We start from the raw sequence: 14,252 nt of genomic DNA, 5'->3' as shown, positions 1-14,252 counted from the left end.
CATGAACCAATAGATTTAATATTGTTAAGATACTCCCCAAATTGATCTACAGATTAAATGGAATCCCTACTAAAATCCCAGCTGGCTTCTTTGTAGAAATTGACAAATTGGTTTTGAAATTCCTGTGGAAATGCAAGGGACGAAGGAAGGCCAAAACAATCTGGGGGAAAAAGAACAAAGTTAGAGGTCTCATACTTCCTGATTTCAAAACTGACAACAAAGCTACAATAGTCAAAACAGTGTGGTGCTGTCCTAAGGATAGACATATAAACCAACGGAATAGACTTGAGAGTCCAAAAACAAAAGCCCATTTATGTTCAATTGATTTTCAACAAGGATGCAAGACAATTCAATGGGGAAAGGAAGGACCATCTTTTCAACAAATTGTGTTGGGACAGTTTGGCAGCTCCATGTAAAAGAATGAAGTTGGACCCCTACTTCATAGCACATATAAAAGTTGATGTGAACCTAAAACTGCTCTGAAAAATAAACTCTATTTAAAAGCAGAAAAAGAGGGTTGCTCAAAATGGATCAAAGATATAAATGTAAGATCTAAAGTATAAAACTCTACAAAGAAAACATAGGAATAAATCTTCATGACTTTGTCCAGGGATTAGATAATGGTTTCTTAAATATGACACCAAAATCACAGGCAACAAAATAAAAACTAAATAAATTGAATTGCATCAAAAAATTAAGCTTTTTGCTTCATAGGACACTATTAAGAAAGAAAAAAGACAACTCAAGAAATGGGAGAAAATATTTGTAAATCATATATCTGACAAGGGTCTAGTATGCAGAATATGTAAAGAACTCTTAAACTCAATAATGAAAAGATGAGTCACCCAATTTAAAAGTGGACAAAGGATCTGAATAAACATTTTTCCAGTTGAAGTTAAACAGGTGGTCAGTGAGCCCATGAAAAGATGCTAAACATCATTAGTCACTAGGGAAATACCAATCAAAACCACATTGAGAAACCACATATACGTTAAGAATGGCGATAATTTTTTTTTTTTTTTAAAGCACACAATATCAAGTGTTTGGTGAGAATGTGGAGGAATTAGAATTCTCATACAATGCTCCTGGGTATATAAAATGGTGTGGTTGCTTTGGAAAATAGTTTGGCAATTTCTTTAAAAAGTTAAACATAGAGTTAACATATGATCCAGGAATTACTTAGGTATATGCCCTAAAATATAAAGCACACATCTACACAAAATCTTGTACACTAAGGTCCCTCGCAGCATTATTCATAAAAGCCAAGAAGTGGAATTCAAATGTGCCTCAGCTGATGACTGGACAAATAAAACATGACATATCCTTATGAACGCGTACAACAGAATATTATTCAGCCATGAATAATAAACCTGGAAAACATACTAAGTGAAAGTAGACAGAACTAAACGGCCACATATTGTATGATTCTATTTATATGTAATATCTAGAATTGGCAAATCAATAGAGACAGAAGATAGGTTAGTGGTTGCCTGGAGCTGGGGTAGAGGGAAGGTTGGGGGCGTGAGGAGGCATTGGAAGTGACTGCTAATGGGTACTGGGTTTCCTTTGGAGGTGATGAAATTGTTCTGGAATTAGATAGTGGCGATGGTTGCACAACCTTATGAATATACTAAAAAAATATTGAATTGTACACTTTAAAATGGAGAGTTTTATGGTATGTGAATTATATCTCAAGAAATGAATCACCTCAGGGTGGCCGGTTAGCTCAGTTAGTTGGTTAGGGCGCAGTGCTCTTAAAAACAAGGTTGCCAGTTCCATCCCCACATGGGCCATTGTGAGTTGCACCCTCCACAACTAGCTTGAAACAACCATATGACTTGGAGCTGATGGGTCCTGGAAAACACAAATAAAAGTTTTAAAAATTTTTTTAAAGAAAAAAAATGAACCACCTCAAAAAAAGACATTTGCATTGTTTCACCATCTCTTTTCATTCTCCAATACTGAAGGAGGTATTAGGTTGGCGCAAAATTGTGGTTTTTGCAATTATTTTTAATCTTTTAAACCACAATTACTTTTGCACCAACCTAATAGAACCTAGAAGTGGGACAAGTAGGAGGGAGTCAATTAGCAGACCATGCCAAACACCAGGTCCCCCTGCAGCCCACTCTAGGAAAATGGAGGGAATTGCCTTGAATTAGATATGAAAAACAAAGAGTTAAACCAAACTGGATTGTTTTCTTGAGTAAAAAGTGATGGAGAGGTAATAACATGTGCCTCATTTAGGCATGGGGAAGAGGGGCTTGTCAGGGCCTAGTTGAAGGCGTGATGGTACAAGAAATAAAATCACTTCCTGTTTGTGTTCTACTGAATGGAAACTTTTCAATAAATCGGTTACATTAATAAAATGTTCATAGAATACCTTGCATACGGGCAACAATAAATAAACGAAAGCTAATATTGTTCTTGTTTAGAGAATAGGGAATGAGTGCACCAAAAGAATGAGAGTGAAAACGACACGCTAGACCTAGATATTGACCTCTGAAAACCATTCCTTACAGAGAGGAAATAGTGATGCTTGGAGAAATGGCTGATTCCAACTTAGGAGCAGGAAATGGTCAATAGAGGCTTGGGAAACCTTTTGTTAAAAAAAAAAAAAAAAGAAGAAGAAGAAGTTTTCGAAGACAGAGTTATGTCCAAGGGATACAGGAGCAAGGTGATGGAGGAGCCCACCAGCGAAAGTTGAGATGATTTCCACTAACCAATTATTAGAAGATTGTTAATTAAGGGGAAAGACTTAAGCATTTATCTCACCTTTCCAGTAAGAAATGTATTTCAGAGTGACCAAACATTCCTAAGTGATTAGGGAAAGCTCTTTTTGAGAAAAGAATGCCAGGTAAAGTAGGACAAGATAGAGTTTCGGTTTTGCCAACTCTTATTAAATAGTTGATTCAGGCAATTATCAGGAGATGCTAAAGCCATTAGTTGAAAGTCTGATGGAGAACTTCATACAGGTGAGGAAAGAGTGAAGATAGGGAATATACGAAATGGAGTCACTTTAACCACTCGGAGAAAATTATTAACATTATGAAGTTTGAGGCATAAGACTACATTCTTATTCTAACTAGCCTGGAAATTTTTTTTGAACTTTCCAGTCCTGCGTCAATGCCTGCATAGACATCAAGAGTCCCAGGTAGCCCTCTAATTACCTCCAAAGGACTCACATATACATCCTACGCTACAAACCTGTGTAGCATGTTCCTGTACTGAATACTGTAGGCAACTGTAACACAATGGTAAGTACATATCTGTGTAGTGCTTTGCACTGCAACATTAAGACGGCCAGGGCGTCACTAGGCAATAGGAATTTTCCAGCTCCATTGTAATCTTATGAACACTGTGGTGTATGCAATCCCTTGTTGACTGAAATGTTGTTCTGTGATGCGTGACTGTTTGCATGTGCCAGATTATCCCATCATAAACATAATTGTTCGATGGACGCTGTCACCACCCAAACACATGGCTCACTCTCAGCATGGTGCAAAGGGGCAACAACCACACATTGTGTACCTTGTGGATCCCGAGAAGATTCATTTAATGTGAACCCCAAGAAGGAATTTATCTGCTGAGATGGACTCCCCACAGTCAACCAAGGGCCCAAATTTTATGAATAATAAGAGCCTAGCAGCCACTTGCTGACAGAAGCTTCTCACATACTCTGTACACCGGGAACAACCTCAGACTGAACCCTTCCTTGACTTCTCGCACGATGCCCCGACTGTTCACTGCGTCAATCACTGCAGAAAATCCCTGGTTTTGTCTTTCTACAAACGGAGTGAGACCTGCCCCGTCCAATCAGAAGTGCACAATGTGGTACCTCATGGACCTACTGAGAACCTGAGTGGGGAACTTTGGTTCTAAAAGGCGGCCTCCCCTTTGTGTCAATTTAGGTTGCTACCTGAATCTGTGTCTCCATCGCTGCAGTTCCTTTTTTTAAAAAAACTGTTTTTTTTTAACTTTTATTTATTTTAAGTGTGTTTTTCCAGGATCCATCAGCTCTAAGTCAAGCAGTTGTTTCAATCTACTTGTGGAGGGCGCAGCTCCCACTGACCCATGTGGGGATCAAACCCGCAACCCTGGTGTTACCAGCCTCACACTCTCACCAACTGAGCTAACTGGCCACCGCTGCAGCTCCTTTTTGCTCAAATAAATGCCTTTTAGTCTTTATTACAGTCTAAAATTAATTTTGGTTTACAACTTCCTGGTGCAATGTAATATGAAGTGAACAGCATCACCTACGAAACGATTCTTGTCAAAACATTTCAAATCAATCCAATCAAGACTTAGATCTAACTGACAATTTACAGGAAATACAGGGGAAAGAGAAGCAAAATAAATGATATCTATGGGAAACAATCAGATGAACCTAGAAGTTGAGACATTCCATAAGACAATTATCCTGGTCTCTTCAACAAGTTATTGTCATGGGGGAAAATGACAGGTAGAGAGTCTGTTTTAGATTGATAGAGACTTAAGAGCACTAACAATTAAATGTAATACATATATGTTCTCTTTTTTTAATACATATATGTTCTTGATTGAATCTTGATTTTTAAAAAAAAAAAAACTATACGAGACACTTGGGAGGTATTACAGTAGTCTGAATATGGCCTTAGCAGTATATTAAAGAATGTGTGTTAAATTTGTTAAGTGAAACAATAGTATTATGGTTATGTAGGAACATACCTTTATTTTTTTGAAGAGGCTTGCTAGACTATTTAAGGGTAAAAAAAAAAAACATACCTGTAAATTACTTTAAATACTTCAACAACAACAACAATGAAACAAATATGCCCAAAAGTTAACAATTGTTAAATCTAAAGTATAGTTTTATGAATGTTCATTATACTCTCTTTTCTGTATGCTTGAAATTTTTTCATAATAAAAACTTTTTAAAGGAAACAGAAAGGAATTTAAACAGCTATAAAAACCCTCTCCTAGAACCCCATCTTTAATTCTCTAGTTCTTCAACAATGAACCTTATATTTATGTCATCTGCTATCTTCCTTTTTCTATGATCTAAACACATGTTAATATATTATGCTAATTGTTTCAAAATTCTGTTACTATGCTCATATAAATACAGTCATGCAGCATAACAATGCTTCGGTCAGTAACAGACCACATATACACTGCTGGTGGGTCCATAAGACCTTGTTTCTCCGAAAACAAGACCTAGCCGGACAATCAGCTCTAATGCGTCTTTTGGAGCAAAAATTAATATAAGACCGGTCTTATTTTACTATAAGACTGAGTCATATAATATAATGTAATGTAATGTAATAAAATATAATATAATAAATATAATATAATAATATAATATAATATAATATAATATAATATAATATAATATAATATAATATAATATAAATTACTGGGTCTTACATTAATTTTTGCTCCAAAAGATGCATTAGAGCTGATTGTCTGTCTAGGTCTTATTTTCGGGGAAACACGAGATTATAAGCAAAAAGTTTGTATTTGATGTTGAAAGAAAAGTTTGGACCCAATTATGATGTTGAATTTACTGATAGCTCTGGGTGGTTTAAAATAGATGAGGAGGGTCAGCATACTGTCTACCCATCATGCAGCCACTCAGGCAAAGCTGGGGCCCAGAGCTGGTGAGAGAGTGAAGGAATGGACCTGGGGAGGAGGGTAATGAAATGAGCCCACCTCCCCAATCCCTCTATAGCCACCCCTGAACACACATACATAAGGTATGCATACAGATTCCCTTCCCTTCCCTCCATTTCTCTTTCTCTCTCTGTCCCATTCTTCCCTCCATGGCTTGCTCATTCTCTCTCTCTCCCCCCCCCCCCCGCTCCCCTGCCCACCCCTATTATTTCTCATCTCAAGCTTTCTCACTGGGTCTCTTTCAATCTCTGCTGTCTCTCTCTCCCCTTCTTTCCCTCTTTTTCTTCCTCTCTCCCATGGCACATCCCTCCAACAGCCATGCATGTGCCCCTCCACCCCACCGCGCATGCACACATGCACTTTAATACTGTATATGTACTGTACCTTTTCTATGTTTAGATATACAAACACCACTGTGTTACAATTGCCTACACTATTCAGTACAGGCTTGTAGCCTAGGAGCGATAGGTTGTACCCTATAGCCTAGGTGTGTAGGAGGCTTAGGTTCGTGTAAGTGCACTCTGTGCTGTTCACATAGCGATGAATCGCCTAATGACACATTTCTCAGAACATATCACTATCATTAAGCAGAGCATGACTGTAACACATTAAGAAGTACAACTACGTGTATTAACAGGTAAAACATCACTAATTCCTATTTCATTGACAATTTTTTTTTCAAGAAATAAATGGCAAAGATTTTTTCATGGGCCTTTGGATTTGCAAACCAGAAATGCAACTAGGCAATGGGGTTCTGAAGAAAGAAAAGCTAAGAATTCTTACAGAACAAGTACATTCTTGAGAAGAATCAGTCCAGCATCCTTAGCCTCTGGATTGATCTGAGCTAGTGATCATTCAGGTGTCAGGTGGGCTGGACATGTGAACAGTTTTTCCTAAGTTCTTCAAAAGTCAGTGACAAATTGTTTTAGTGTTCTGTTGAAGCTGAGTTACTATTATGTTTCCCTTATCAGTTTCTTTCCCTTTATAATTTATTAAATTTTAATACAATTAAAAGCAACTAGTTTAAGACTCAATGCAGAAAAATAAGTTCCTTGTCTACCCTCTATCACTTAGGAATGTGAAGAAATCAATGAAATTAAAAACAAATATGACAGAGACAATTAAAAGCTCTGACAAGATTTTTAAAAAGAAGCAAATAGACAAAATCAAAATGGAAAAGGAGAAATAACTGAAGATAAAAATGAGATTCAAGTTGTAAAACAATTTTATAATACATACACACCAATGTTTGAAAATCCACACAAAATGGATAAATTTCTGGAAAAATACAAAATTCTAATATTGAAAGAAGAAAACAGAAATTAGGATAGACTAATAAGCATTAAAGAAATTGAAATTGCAATTAAGTACTTCTCCCAAAAAAGCACAAGCCCAGTTTTACAGGTGAATTACACCAAATTTTCAAGGGACAGACATTCTAATTATATACCATTTGTTTCAGAAAATAGAAAGTGAGCAAAAGCTGCCAAGTTCATTTTATGAGGCTGGTGTGACTGTGAACCCAAAAATTGGATAAAAATATTATTTAAAAAGTCACTCCATTTTGGCTGTGACTGCCATCTTTCAGTCGCTTGTCAAAATGACCAACACAAAGAGAAAGAGGAAAGGCACTTGCATATGTTCTCTAGGCCTTTTAGAACACATGGAGGTATTCCTTTGGCCACGTACATGCATATCTACAAGAAAGGTGATATTGTAGACATCAAGGGAATGGGCACTCTTCAAAAAGGAATGCCTCACAAATGTTCCCATCGCAAAACTGGAAGGGTCTACAGTGTTACCCAGCATGTGGTTGGCATTGTTGTAAACAAACAAGGGCAAGATTCTTGCCAAGAGAATTATGTTCGAATTGAGCATATTAGGCACTCTAAGAGCCGAGATAGCTTCCTGAAATGGGTAAAGGAAAATGATCAGAGAAAGAAGGAAGCCAAAGAGAAACATACCTGGGATCAACTGAAACACCAACCTGCCCCACCCAGAGAAGCACCCTTTGTGAGAACCAATAGAAAGAAGCCTGAGCCACTGGAACCCATTCCCTATGAATTTATGGCATAACTGTAAAAAATAAAAGACCCCATCCTGTTTAAAAAAAAAAAAGTCAATTAGGCTAATGTCGTATGTGAAAATGTTTGACTATCCTATATAAAATGTTAGCTAGCTGAATCCCAGTGAATTATAAAAATAATTACTCAATGGAGAAACGTTAAAAGCATTCCCTTTAATACGAAGGAAGAAGGAAGAGCTGTCTACTATCATGGCTACCCAGTAAAATTATAGCAGAGATGCTGTACAATGCTATTAGAAAATGAAATCAGCATTGGAAGTAAAGGGATAAGCTGTCATTTGTGAAAATCAATATGATCAACACAAAAATCAATAGAACCAATGAACGATTGCAACTGGGTGGATGTACCATATTTTATTCAATCAGTTCCCTACTAATGGGCCTTTGAACTGATCTTTTAATGTTATGAATCATGCCATAATGAATAGCCCTGCTTACAGGTTGTTGTGTATTTGTGGAGGTAAGTCTTCAGGGTAAATTCCTAGAAGTGGTATTACTAAATCAAAGGGTAAATACACAAGTAATTTTGTTAACTAAAGTCACTCAAATGGCTGCAACATTTTATGCCCCCACTGACAACGTGTAAGGGTGCCTGTTTCTTCACAGCCTCATTAACTAAACCTGTGATCAAGCATTCAGATTTGTGAGAAGTGGTATTGGTATCTTTTTTTTTTTTAAAGATTTTATTGGGGAAGGGGAACAGGACTTTATTGGGGAACAGTGTGTACTTCCAGGACGTTTTTTTTCCAAGTCAAGTTGTTGTCCTTTCAATCTTATTTGTGGAGGGCACAGCTCAGCTCCAGGTCCAGTTGCCGTTGCTAGTTGCAGAGGGCACAGCCCACCATCCCTTACGGGAGTTGAACTGGCAACCTTGTGGTTGAGAGGACACACTCCAATCACTGAGCCATCCAGGAGCTCAGTGGCAGCTCAGCTCAATGCCGTGTTCAATCTTAGTTGCAGAGGGCGCTGCCCACCATCCCTTGTGGAACTCGAGGAATTGAACTGGCAACCTTGTGGTTGAGAGCCCACTGGCCCATGTGGGAATCAAACCGGCAGCCTTCGAAATTAGGAGCATGGAGCTCTAACTACCTGAGCCACCGGTCTGGCCATATTTACCCATTTTTCTACCGAGCTTTTATTCCTCTCAGTTTTTAAAGAGTAGCTGTGTTTCTTATATTAAAAAAAAAAAAGGAAACAACCTGAATATCCACAAATCTGGAGGTGGGTTAAATTATTTTGTATCTATACAATTGAATACTGTACAGCTTTAAAGATCAAAGTTGGTTACATGTGCTCTTATTGAGAGATCTCCTAGCCATATTAAATGAAATAATTTGAATATTATGATCCCATCTATGAAAAAAATAAGGTCATATAAGGCAATACATGAAAAACTATTATATTCTCTGTTGGGAAGTTTGCTGAGGGTTGAGGATGAAGAGAAAGGGTTTTCTTTATTTATTTATTTTTATTTTATAGCCTTCAATATTGTACAATGAGTTTGAACGTCAAAATCTCAATCCACACACTTAATCCATAGGGCATATAGAGTGTGAGAAAACTCTTTTTCAGATTCTGAGCCCCTCTCCCCTTGGCAATAGGAAATTCAGCTTCAGTCATAATTGGCACTACTCCCTTCTTCATAGAGCAAAGGTACTGCAGACTAACACAGCATCAAAGTATTTTTCAACAAATAAAATAAAGACCACGAAACGTGGAGGAAATCCAAAGCTGAGTCTATTAACCTGCCAGGGGAGGGAACCAGTGAAGAAACTCACTGAGTAGTTCCCTGAAGGGAAAAAAAAAATGGTTGTTGTTTTCCAAACACCTAGAATTGTACAAATTCAACTTCAATTTTCCAAATGCTGAGGCAAATATCTAAGTCAATGGCAGAGCAGACTCCATCTGACCTGAAATCCTGGCTCTGACCCCACAGACACGGCCTGCCTTTATTAAAACATTAACAGAGCACATCTCCTCACTTCAAAAATAAAATGTATTTTACATTAAATTTTTATATATTGTAAACATTTTTTAAAGAACTAAAAAGGTTTTCACACGGGGACTCATGCAGGGTCTCAGCTCCCACTCTCCACATAAGAACGCAGGACATGGTGAGGCCAAAAAGGAACACCCATGGACTCATAGATAGGGAAGTCATACCATTACAGTCTTGCTGGCAGCTGGGTTGGAGACACAGGAAGCAGGAGCCACACTATCCACAACCTGCACGCCACCGCTTGCTAGCTCAGCCACCATCTTCTTGCCAGCCCCCATTTACTGCTAGCGTAGCCACGGCAGTTATATTAGTGTCCAATGGCTCACTGGTTACAGCTGACGGCCAACTAGCCACAGCTGATGGCCATCCAATCACAGTTGATGGCCATTTACTATCTGAGCCAGCACCTTTCCACGTGAGGCCGAGAGCCTAGAAACTGCATTCCTTGCTCTGTCCCCACAAAGGTGGTTATGGTAAACGTTGGATACCAGCACTCTATAGAGAACCGAATGAATCCACAGACCTGTATACAGGTGGCTAAAGCAAATCTGATCATCTGTTGGTCAGTTAGGTTCTGCATAAGAGTTTGGTGCACTGGGGTCACTCAAAGTTCATGGTCCTTTATCAGCTTTAACCCATTAGTACCAATTGTGATGAATACAACATTCAGGTTTTATATCTCCCAGGCACATGCTGCTACATGTGGAAAATGTTCTTTTACAGTCCCTCCTCTTAGTCCTTCCTTATCCCAAACTGTCAAGATGACCACACAGAGCATAGGCAGTCTATCAGATTTGAGGTCTATACCACATCACATGACAATCTCCTACAATTTATTTGTGTTTATTTGAGTCGTTTTTGGTCTCTTTGGTTGCAGGATCCTCTGATTTGTAAACCAGCAGAATAGTGTCTGTGAAGAATTGTTTAAGACCATACTAAAAATACTCTTGACAACAGCAACAGTTAGGAACGTAAACACCGTTGTAGAATGTCCCTCAACCAGCCTCCTATTTGGCTATCAGGCATAAACTTACCATGGGTCGATTTCCCCACCTTGGACAATGCTTTGACTTGTTCTTACTTTTATGAAGGAACCACTATTTTATCCTGAAGCATCTACTCAAATGCAAAAGACGGTGTCAGCCCATGCTCAAAAGCCATCTGATTTTGTCAGCATTAACTAAAGTGAGTCTGGAGTCTAGCATCATTGCAGCCAGCAGGATGCAGTCCACACAGTTTCACTTTCTGTCGTTGCCAATTTTAGGCACAGTCTCAGATGCAGCATTTTAAATAAATCAGAGATCCTAAGCCAAAGGAAGAAACCCATACACAAAGCAATGGAAACCAGTAGCTCAGGCACACAGGTGAAAGAACTAAGGCATTGAGACACCACTAGGGTGGGGGTATTAAAACTCCGTGATGGAATCTGGATCTTTTCCCTCTCCACAGCCTCATTTTTGTGGTGATAGTACTGGGGCATACATGCATAAAGACGTGAAGGGTGCAACCTCTAATTTTGGTAAATCATGTGAGTATACTTCTCAGGTGTCTGAGAGCCATTATAAGCAAATGTGTCTTAGATTATAACAGAAAATAGCGTAGGGATTTTCCTTGATTGATTAGTTGAGCTAAAGAGTATTAATATTCATTTCCTGCGTTGTCATACCATCTGCAATATTTTTACATTATATGGTTTCATAGAAAACCAATTATCCTGGCTGGTATAATTTGTACAAATGAGATTATTGTGAGCCAAGCAGAAACAATTTAATTTCCATGGGTGACTCTTATCATGATTGGAACTGGTAGCAGAAACCCTCAATAGAAGGGACCTCTTGGTATCCCAGAGAAGGGATGACAAAGCAAGTTAGTTAAATTTCCTAAGTAGCTATGGCCTTTCTGAATCCAACAAATGTGTTATCTATATAAAGTTTATCCCAGAGCTAGGAGAATTAAGATGGTCATTAAAATATATGTTTTGTGATGAAAAGTAGTTAATGAATTAAAACGTAAACAGGTAGGCCTATTTATAGATATGCACCCTGATCCGAAGCTCTTGGGCTAAGCACTTTCCTTGCATGAAGTCCTCTGTTCTGCATGGGAAATGTGCTGGGAGCCCTGACTCAGCTATTCGTTAGTCTGACATCCATATGCCTGTGTTGATGTTCTGTATACTGCTAAGTCTGCACCTACAATTTCATCTCCTGTGGTATCCACAATCAAGAGTGTCTTGTAGGTTGTTTGAGACTTTTTGATGTTTCTTCCAAGACATTTAATCTCTGATGTGTAGTTTGTAGAAAGGGGCTGTAGGCAAATGTAAGCTGAAAGAATAGAAACCAATCTGTGGTTGATAAGACTAAATGGCTCTGGTTAGCTTATTATAATCATTAACACAGAATGGAGGGAAATAACAAGTTACTTACATATAATACAACTAGAAGGACTAAACTTTTCTTTTGATTTTTCAGGTTTTCATATCTTGGGTTTGGTAAACAAAATAGCTCTCATGGAAGTTTCCAGTTTTTAAAATTTGTGCTGGCCAATATAAGTAGCTGCTAGCCACACGTAGCTATTTACATTTAAATTATTTAAAATTAGATAAGATTAAAAACTTAGTTCCTCAGATACACCAGCCACATTTCAAGTTCTCAGTAGCTACACACGTGGCAAGCGGCTATAGCATTGCCCTGTGCAGATCCTGGACATTCCCACTGTCTCAGAAAGCTCTACCGGACAGTGCTGACCTAGAAAATGCCAAATAAATCTACTTATGTTTATCAACTCTCCTCTGTAAGATGAAGGACCAAATCTTGTGTTTTCCCTGGCTTCCCAGAAACCCCAAAGTTATTTTAGCTGTAAAAGACGTCTTAGCAGTTTCATGACTCATGAATTTGGTGTCTGAATGTGGGTAAAAAAACAATATGAAAAGGATTCATCAGAATAGATTGTTCACAAAAATAAGGAATAGTTAGTTCTTCTCTTAGCTGTGTCATTAATCAGTGACAATAAAACATTTAAAGAGAAGTTAAAATAATAATTAAGTTTATTAGTGATTCTTGAAGTGAAGAATCCTTTTTGCTTCTTAAAACAACCTAAGAGCATTGTGAAATGTGGCATAAAAGCAAAACAGTAGACACAGGAGACTTGAAAATTTACATATCAATGAAGCAATGTAATGATGTTCTCTTCTCATAGTATACCGGCCAAGAATCATTCTTTATTTCCTCCCATGGAGAACAGACTATACACTCTGAGGTCATAATTTTCCCTTTGCTATCAGTCCCCTCCTTTCTATAATAGCTAAGTTTTTTACTTAATATTATCATACTATTTTATGTACTTGAACATACATAAATAATATTCAATGTTCGACAACAATTATACCTGAAACTATAAATTTAAATCTTAAATAGTTAACACTATAAACATAAAACAATGTATCTATTACGTTACTTTACCATTTTGATTATGTTTTCTAAAGAACAAATATGTTGACGTATAGGCAAAAATATAAGTAAAAATTACTGGATAAAAAAACTACAACCTAGTAATTCAATAAAATTTTTTGCTCTGTCTAAGAAATTCTAATTTTCTTAGAAATTTTGTCTAAAATCACTCATTACTTTCAAATATCAAAGTCATTAAGAGAACTTAGAAATTAAAGAAAAACTGCAATTACTATTGATGTTAAAATTATCAGAAAAAAATACATTTTTATAATTTACATATGTTGATTAGAGTAACTCTGTAGATTCACATTATTTGTAGTATACCTGAGTCCCAAGAATCAAGTCCTTTCACAAAGATTTTGACTATATATTCAACTTAGTTGAACACAAATGTTTACATTTTTACATTCTTAAACATTTATGAAAATGATGTTAGTTTAAAAGCAATAAAACCAGTATAGAAAATATATAGAGTTAAGATTAAGTAGGCTTTCTATGAAAAAATAAGCTGAATTGCATAAACTAGAATATTATGTTAACATTATTTTTATACTGTGATAAATCTGTGGGACATCATATAAAATTAGTCTATTTTCCAAAGGTTTACCTTGATTAAAAATTGTTTAAAATTTCCACTTTTTACATTTATATAACAACTATTAACACTTTGAATTGTTAAAAACACTGAGTTGTTTGTAACATAATAACAAAGGTCATTAACCTAAACATTTGTTCCCTTTTGAGTTGCAGGCTCAACAGGAACCCTTTTCTTAGAAAACCCAAAACATTTGAAACATTGGAAATTTTTGTTTTTCTTTTGGAAATTCTTGAGGGCTTTTTAAAAACTTAATATAAAGGTTCATGTTTCTATAAACGAATTAACACAAGAGCTCCCATAGAATTTAAGAAACCCTGTGACCTGATTCATGAAATTTCCCCTACTAAATGTTTGCGCTGTCTACCTGGACTCCATCCTAGACTGCACACATGACAGACTGTGTGACCCACTCGAAAGGGTGTCAATCAGAGGACTGACAAACTACCTTAGGGAGGAGAAGTGTTAAGAGTT

Source organism: Rhinolophus hipposideros (genome assembly GCF_964194185.1).
Source record: "Rhinolophus hipposideros genome assembly, chromosome: 6".
NCBI lineage: Eukaryota > Metazoa > Chordata > Mammalia > Chiroptera > Rhinolophidae > Rhinolophus > Rhinolophus hipposideros.
This window is presented reverse-complemented; position numbering follows the sequence as displayed.